The sequence below is a fragment of the Peromyscus maniculatus genome, chromosome 9 (genome assembly GCF_049852395.1).
Source record: "Peromyscus maniculatus bairdii isolate BWxNUB_F1_BW_parent chromosome 9, HU_Pman_BW_mat_3.1, whole genome shotgun sequence".
In the NCBI taxonomy this organism is placed as follows: Eukaryota; Metazoa; Chordata; class Mammalia; order Rodentia; family Cricetidae; genus Peromyscus; species Peromyscus maniculatus.
Genome location: NC_134860.1, coordinates 66568889 through 66578061, shown reverse-complemented (window position 1 = coordinate 66578061; position 9173 = coordinate 66568889).

The following is a 9173-nucleotide window of genomic DNA, read 5'->3' as shown; positions in this document are numbered from 1 at the left end:
TCCATATTCACGTCTTCAAAGGGTTTTCTGATAGTTGTCTTCAGATAGCAACTGGATGTTGACTTCTTAACTATGTGTTGTATATGTGCAGCCATTTCTCCTGGAGGGAAGAGAACTTTGATTGCTCTCTGGAAAATGAACATAACAATACTTAACTTACAAAGCTCAGAAAGCTTGGGTTACAAGGTTTACACAAGCCCTTCTGCCAGCGTGTGCCAGCGTGTGCCAGTGTGTGCCAGCAGTAACAGTGGCTGGGGAAGGAGATTCTCCAGCTGGCTGAGCTACCTCTAAGCAGTGAAGGGAGCTCCAGGGATGTAGCCTCAGAGAGTCATCACCCATGCTGGAGAGGGCTTCTTGACGATAGCAGTGGCTTCTGGGACACCTGTACTTGTATCAATAAACCCTCATCTACACTCTTCTAGGTAATCCCAGTAAACTCACCAGTTCACTAAACCAACTTCGGATGGAATCATTTATTTTTGTAAGTCAGTTATCTATACCTTCTCTGGGATAAATAGACACTTGCTTGCATTTCTCCAGGAAAAGCCACCCAACGCTTTGGCGGGTGATTCCTGGTTTTTATGGGATATTTTAAATATTTTAAAACTGATGAAGTAAGGCATTCATTGAAAGTGTACTGACCTTGATGATGGCATTAAATACCTCTCATGAGAGATTACCCAGTGAGATCGAGAACTGACAATTACCTCCATTCAAAAAGCACGCACGGTGCCGCCATTGGTTGCTATTTGGTCTTTGCTGCCCAGCAGCCCCTCTCCCTTTTCTTCCTTGAAGCTGGGACTCCTTAGAGTCTGCAGCTACTTTCCAAATCAATATAAAAGGTGTGGCCTGCAGTAAATACCTTAGGTCGTTTGAACATGGAACCCTGTTAACTCGTTTCCAGCAGGGAGACTATGCCAACACAGACTGAGTAGCGCTATCATAAAGAAAAGTGGGGGCTCTGACAAGGTGGCTCACCTTCCAGGAAACTAGAATAGTCTTTTGTGGAGGTACAGAGAGTTTTCCTTCACCAGAGACACCGCGCCAGTCGTTCTAGATTCACAAAGTTTTATTCAGCAGTTTGTGCAAGAAGTACTTACTGATCGCATATTGTACTGGCGCACAGTGGCAGGAAAACATCAACTTTGCCCTTGCAGCGAGCTGAATAAAATGGTAAAGAGTCATAAAGTGCAATAAGAACAAGCATCCAAGCATCCAGAATCCAAAAATACAAATTCCTAAATCCAAAATGCTCCAAGATCTGGGATTCTCCCCCTTGCTGACATGATCTCACAAGTAGAAGGTCTACTGACATCATGTGCTAAGTTGTAGGAAAAGTGCAGGTGCGCTAAGATTGTCACGTAAAGCCACCTTTTAGCATGTGTGCGTCAGAGGTGTCTGACATAGAAACAAATTTTGTGTCGAAATTTGGATGCCATCCTTCATCAACTAAATAGCTCACTACAAATATGCAAACATTCCAAAATCTGAACACGTGCCATCTTAAATATTTCCAAAGTCCTGAGCATTTTGAATAAAGGACTCTTGCTCTACAAATGTTAGTGTGCAATGTTTACTGCAAAATCTAACAGGACGAGAGAGATGGTTCAGTGGTTACAAGCACTTGCAGCTCCGGCAGAGGACCTGGGTTTAGTTCCCAGTGTCCACAGGGCACTTCAAAACCATCCGTAATTCCAGTTCCAGGGGATCTGACACACTCTTCTGGCCTCTGTGGGTGCTGCATACATGTGATACACATACATATATGTAAGCAAACATATGACAAAAATAAAAATAAATCTTTTTATTTAAGAGACAAGCATAACATGGAAGAGTCATACACTCTTCCGTGGTTAGAAAGTCGAGTGTCATAAAATCTTTATGGAAACACTGAGGTCAGTTTTGCACAAAAGGACGTCTGTCTCAGTGTCTGCAGCCAAATGAAACCATTTCCCAGGGCCTTGATTTCATTGCATGTGGAACAGGATAAAACAGACATTATCAGTGCCTTAAAACTAAACACTTGAGGGGCAAATGCAAGTGGATCTCTGAGTCTGAGACCAGCCTGGTCTACAGATCAAGATCCAGGACAGCCAGGACTACACAGAAAAACCTTGTCTCAAAAAACTATCCAACCAAACAGCAACAACAAAAAAAGCCTTTTTACCAACACCCCTCCAGAACTGGGTTCAGTAAAAGTGACTTTTTACCTCAGATCTGAAACAAATCCTGCACTTCCACAATTCTCAGAAGAGAAAATTTCATACTTGTTTGGCTATAGCTAAGTCAGCTCCCTCAGGGTCTTAGGTATACTGGGGAGCCAGAGAAATGACCCACCAAGTAGCTCTGCCCCCTTAATATGCACATTCAGGGCCAGAAGTTGATGTTGAGTCTAGGAAGGAATTGCTTCTCTCCAGTGCTTTGTGAGCCACCTCCATGCCACTCAAAAGTTCATACAATCTACCATTCACCAGTCTTCTCCCTCAAGTGCTCTCTGTCTCTCTCCTTACCTCCCTCCCCCTCTCTCATCTTCTCTACCTCATTGTAGAATCCACTCCTTTAGAAGAAATGATACAACACCAAAAATGCAAAAGAAAACAGTGACCCTCCCAAACCCATCCCATCCAGCCCTTCACTCGCTTACAATCCTCCTATCTGTATGCTAGGACCCACTTCCATACACACAAGCCCTGCAGATTGTGTCAGTCCATATCAACCTCTCTTTGAATGCTGGCAGCAATTGTGGTGGCATTCTGCCTGTCTTTGAACAGTGGCATGCCTTTCTCAGTGACAGTCACAGCCACTTTCTTTTGTGCAGTACTGACCACCTCCTGAATGACTCTTTACCCACACAATCTTTACTGGGAAAATCCCTACCTTGCAGAATACTGTCAAAATTAGGGATTATAATGTGTTTTCAAAACACACCACATCGTCCATGCCAAAGGTGCTGGATAAATAACCCCTGCATTTTCCTTTCTTTTTTTCCTCTCCAGTGATCAACATAGCTTTTGAATAAGTACTAAAAATGTCAACCAACAGGATAAGTAGGTATTGATGGATTTTGCCCATATCCTATTCCACCCTCCGGTGTTCCCTTTGGAATTACATCATTTTTCAAAGCTAAGGTGAAAGAACCCATTGCTTTTTATGCCCCACCCCCGCCCTTGATTAATTCCCTCTCAACTGTTGTCCTGCCTAATTACACCAGGCCTCTTTGGACCCATCTTGTTATTAGCTGATTCAAAGGCATGTTTGTTTGCAGAGCCCATTTAAATTTCTACTCTACAGGCTAATTGCTGATGATGTTATTGAAGTAAACAGCTCAGGAAGGCTGCCAGTGTGTGTGCTGTGAATTCACCACTGGTGAGAGCTCTCAACTCTGCCAAGCATGCACAGAATGCATGAAATATTCAGAATGGAAGTCAACTTGCTCATGTAGCAGAAAATACCGCAGCAAGCCACAGCTCAGCATAGCCCAGCACACTGCCAGAGACAAAAGGGTGCTTTGTGATGCATCATACGGGCTTTTTATTTTTATTTATAGAAAAGGGGGAGAACAAATTCTATCCTGGGGTTCGAGTGACCTGAAATCTAGGAACTAGCTGGATGTTGTATCTCCTGATTAACTGGACAAGAGTATAACAAAAGGTATCTCCTTCATCTTATATCCTATCCTTGTAACAGATGACTGTTCTGAGAGGCAAAAAAGTTAAGTTACCCCATCCCAGTTTTCATGTTTGCAACTCAGGGCAACCAGTTATCTAACGGCCTCCACATCCATGATCAAGCAATTTAGAGCATAAGCTTTTACACAAAAGAAAACCACACTGATGGGTAGAATCTTCTGCTCACTCTAAGTCCATTTCTCAAGGAATGTAGCACTAATTCTTCAGAAAATAGCACTTTCTCAACCCTGAGAGCCTCCTGGGAGGTCAGATGTGAATAGCCAAGATGTTGGTAGTCAACATAGCTAATTATGTCTCATTCATTTTGATTCTGTAGTCATAGAAGCTTTCTATTCTTCAACATCACAACTTCCCACCTGAAACATCTGGAGGTCCCAAATATAAGTTTTGCATCCTAAAGTTTTATTCTATTGTTAGAAATGAGGATCTATATTACAAATGCAACCAAGGACTTATACTCATGCCAGAAAAGAATGCAAAGCCACCCACCCCAAATGAGATTCCCCTGCAAGGAAGAAGCCAAGATGAAAGAGGACAGGCATTGATTTCTGCTCTCAGCAAGGATACTGCCCATTGAATTGACTCCACTACAGTACATCCTAGAGTTCCAGTAGGAAGCAGCCTAAGCAAAGCGAGATGTGGCTACTAGCTGTAACTGTTTGCTGGGAGCTTTTCGATTTCCACTCATTTAACTCTTTACATTGTACAGGGCACAGATAACCAACATGAAGAAGTGATGAGAGGTTTCCAGTTCAAAGCAAAATCAGAGGCTACCTATGTAAATTGCCCTTCTACTTCAGTTTCATGAACACGATGAAAGGAATATAAAAGAGGTAAAACTCTATGCCTGTGTCTAAAACCAAAGACATACCATCCACAGGTGAACACTTACAAGAAAATTCTCTAAGAAGTAGTGTCGGACATGTCTAAAGTGAGGGGTCATCAGACATGCATGGTGCTCTCTACATCCTTTCACATGGATGAAAGGGGAGACCAGCTAGTGTGAATTACTGGAACACAAGCAAACCTAGCGAATAGAGAGAAGATGAAATGTGGACCAAACACTGTCTGGAAAGCTTGGCAGGGCTGATACGGGCTTCCCTGTCCATTGTTAAATTTCATTTCACCTGGGTCTTGGCCTAAGTGGGTAAGAAAATGCAACCAAGTTCCAGGGAAAGATAGTATGATGCTTAAAAATCAATGCCTTCTGAATATGCCAACAATAACTACTTAGAATGCACAGTGCCAACCAAAAAGATCTCATACACAATAACAAACATAAACTTCAAGACATAAAGTTGGACACTTAAGCCCTAACATAAAATTGACTTATTAATGAAATAACTTTTTAAATTGAAAAAAGCACAAGAAGAAAATCAAAGTGCTTATATCAATGTTAATTCTCCTGAAATAACTCTAAAGGCAAAATGAAAAGAGCAATGGATTTGAAAAAAAAATTGAATTATACGTGTATATTAAGAGGTTAAAAAATAAAAATTTGTAAGTAGATAAATAAAATGTTAATTTACAATTGAAAGTATTTGAGCTACACTGGGGTCTGTATGACAAAGTCCTGAAATATAAAGAATAATAATTTATTAGTACGAGAAACAGATAAAAATCGTAAAGTTTTCCTGATGACCATGAATGACAGTATTAAAATATGTAAACATTCTATAAGTGCATCATAGCAGTCCCAGTTTGAAAAGAATTACACAAAGATAATTTGTCACTAACAAGAGTCAAGCAATGACTACTCTCATGTAGTGCCTGGGAGAATATCAATGGGAACAAATGATTTTTAGCTCCATTTGAAAATAGATACCACAGTTTTAAATGGTGCATTTACAGGTGTTTCATCCTGTTTTTATATGGAAATGTTCCATTTCCAAAAATGATTTTAATATAATTGTAAGTATAGCCAAAGGTGACCCAAAGGATATCAATTGTGTTACTGTTTAGAATTGCAAAAGAATTGGAAATGTAAATGTTTACATTTAAAAACCCATAAAAGTCAACTCGAAACATGCAGTCATTAAAAATGTGTGATTGGGGCTGAGGAAATACTGCCGGGGATAAAGGGAGGACCTGAGTTTGGGTCTCTGGAATGAACCCTCACATAAAAGCCAAGTCAAAGCTGATATATGTAACCCTAGCACAGGAGGGTAGAGAAACATGGACCCCAGAGGCTCACCACCCAGCCAGTCTAGCAGAAATGATATGCCCCATGTTCAGTGAGAGACCCTTGTCATAAAAAAAGAATACATTGGAATGATTCTGGAGACATCTCAGAAGAGGAGGCAGAAAGATTGTAAGAGCCTAAAGTTAAGGAGGAATGCTGAAAACCCACCTTCTGGATGAGGCAGGGCACTGCACTCATGAACTCCCAGGGTGGGGTTTGCCTGTACAAGACCTGAATAAGATCAAGCCACGCATAACCCTATCACAGATAGGGTGGGGGTGCACAAAGCCCTACCCCTGGCTGAGGAGTTTAGATGGTTGCAAGCTGCTGCAGTAGGGAGAGTTGGTATTCTTCAGAGAGATGGGCCATGGTAGGTTGCCTATGCTTCAGGGGATGGCCCTAGAGCTGAGCACATTTGACATGGAGTTGGCATGGGGACTTGATGAGAAGGTCTTGGGGTGCAGGAGGAGCTGGACTGAGATACTGATAAAAATCAAAATACATTGTATATATCTATGGGATTCATGTCAGGGAATGAACATTTTGTTTTGTTTTTGTCATTGTTGTTGTTGTTTTTCTCAGTTTTTGGTTTTTGAGACAGGGTTTCTCCCCTGGATGCCCTGGATGCCCTGGAACTCACCAGAGTGGCTTCAAACTCAGAGAGATCCACCTGCTTCTGCTTCCCACGTGCTGGGATTAAAGGTGTGCACCACCACCCAGCTCTAAAGAATGAACTTTTAAAAGAAAAAAATTAAATTAACGATAAGGCAAAGAAGTGGCTGAAGAAGACATTGTAATATCAATTTCTGGCTTATGTATACCAAACAGGCTAAAGCCCATGCACACAAACATTCTCTCTCTCTCTCTCTCTCTCTCTCTCTCTCTCTCTCTCTCTCTGGAAGAATGTATTTCTGTATGCTGTGAATATATGTTGCTCTGATTGGTTGATAAATAAAGCCATTTGGTTTGGCCTATGGCAAGGCAGCTTAGAGGCAAGAAGAAAATCCAAACATATAGAGAGGAAGGGGAAAGACAGAGCAGAGGAGATGCTGCTAGCTGCCTCCATGAGAAGCAAGATGTAAAGATACTAGGCAAACTTCAGCTACACTGTCTCAGCATGTGATTGGGCTAGGAGTGTTGCTTTGTGGTGAGTATGTTCCCACAGTCTTACTGCCCTTAACTCAGCCCTCAGCATGGCAAAAACAGAAATATGTGATTGGTGACTAAATAATACAATGCACCTTATGAAAAACCAGCATGTTTAAAGAATTGCATATACATTACAGTCTAATCCTATTAGCTACACATTACTCACTCAGTCATGCACTGACAGCCTCATAGGATTTACTTCTTAGAGGAAATCCAGACATTCATTTATTGTATTGTGTTACACATGCACTTCAAGGGATGGATCTCAACATGTTAATAGAGATTCTTCTCAGGCTAGACTGCATCTAAGTTTTCTATTTTTCTAAACTAAATGTGTTAAAGAAAGGTCATTTTAAAAATTTTGTTGTATTTACTTATTTAGTGTGTTTGTGTATGTGTGGGTGTATCCATGCCCAAGCATGCCACTCCACATGTGTAGGAAGTCCGGGGACCACTTGGGGGAGTCCATTCTCTCCTTCCTCCAAGTGGATCTCTGTGGTCAAACTCGTTGTCAGGCTTAGTGACAAGCATCTTACCTGCTGAGACATCTCGCTGGCCTTGAAAAGATTATTTTGAATGGCACTTAAAAATAATAATGGTATGGTTAAATTTAGTCAAATTATGAGTTACTAAACAGGTTTTGTAAATGCTAGTGTTTGGATCCAAGTATTTGCTTTTAAATAAGCCTCCCACGCACACTCAACAACTAAATTAATAGGTTGTTTTGCTTAATTGTCTTGATTGAATAAATTGTATGACTAAAATATTTTCCTCCTCAAATGATTATAAATAAAAGCAATGGGAACTTGACCAAAAGGAGTGCAAAAAACTGACGAAGCCAGTTCTTAGAGGAAGATCATCATTTTCTTACAGAGTGTCTCTCTCAATTCTCGGCAGAATGAAGCCTCAGTCTGTTGTGGAATATTCCTTCACACCCTGTGAAAAGGTCACTGTGATTGGTTTAATGAAAAGCTAAATGGCCAATAGCTAAGCAGGATTTTGGGGGCAGAGAGAATGCTGGGAAGAAGAGTAGAGTCTCAAGGAGATGCAGAGGAAGCATAACATGTAGGGGATGAGGTAACAAGCCATGAGCCATGTGGCAGCAAAGAAATCAACAGAAATGGTTAATTTAAGTTATCAGAGCTAGTTAGAAACAAGCCTAAGCTATCAGCTGAGCTTTCATAATTAATAATGTCTCCCTGTGGTTATTTGGGAGCTGCCTGGTGGGACAGATTAGACTTGCTACATCAGTCCTTAGTCAAATACTAACATAATTTAAATTTCACCACAAGTTCAGTTGAGAATCAGTGACATTCCCTGAGACACACTATGAAGGGCTCTAACAGGCACTACCATGGTGAACATGGCACCGGCAGGTTTTATCCTTTACCCTTCTCTCTCCCTTACTCAACCATTAGATTACACAGCCCTGCTGGGTCCATTCCCTTATTTGCCCACTGACTCATTCCTGAGACTAAACATGAAGGTCCAGCAATCAAAATTTGTTATTGGCTATACTGACTAACCTGTCCAATCAGGACTTGGCAACTCACCCTAGCACAGACTCTTCCATTTTTCTCCTTAAAAACCCACTTTGCGAAAAACACCTGCTGCTGCTGCTGCTGCTGCTGCTGCTGCTGCTGCTGCTGCTGCTGCTGCTGCTTGTTTGCCTTTGTCCAATCTAGAGGCAGATATTGCTTACCCCTCTAGGACAATAAACCCTGCCCAGTGGTGGTGGCACACGCCTTTAATCCCAGCACTTGGGAGGTGGAGACAGGCAGATCTTTGTGAGTCCCAGGCCAGCCTGGTCTACAGAGCGAGATATAGGAGGGGCACAAAGCTACACAGAGAAACCCTGTCTCAAAAAACAAAACAACAACAACAACAAAAGGATAATAAATCCCCTATGTGCGGAGAACTTGGTGTCTGGGTGTGTCCTGTACCAACTCTGACCCCGCCCCCCATCCCTCACTCAGCACATCACACGAAGTCTTCCTGGTAAAATGAAAAACAGTGCTGAAAAGCCTTCGTTTTCATAAAAGGTGCTGCTTCTGTGCCCCTCCCGCATGGAGTCCTTCTTTGTAGATGCTGGGACAAGAAGAAAATGGGCATTCTTGTCCTAAGGGCTTTACACAGAAACACTGACTAGTCTC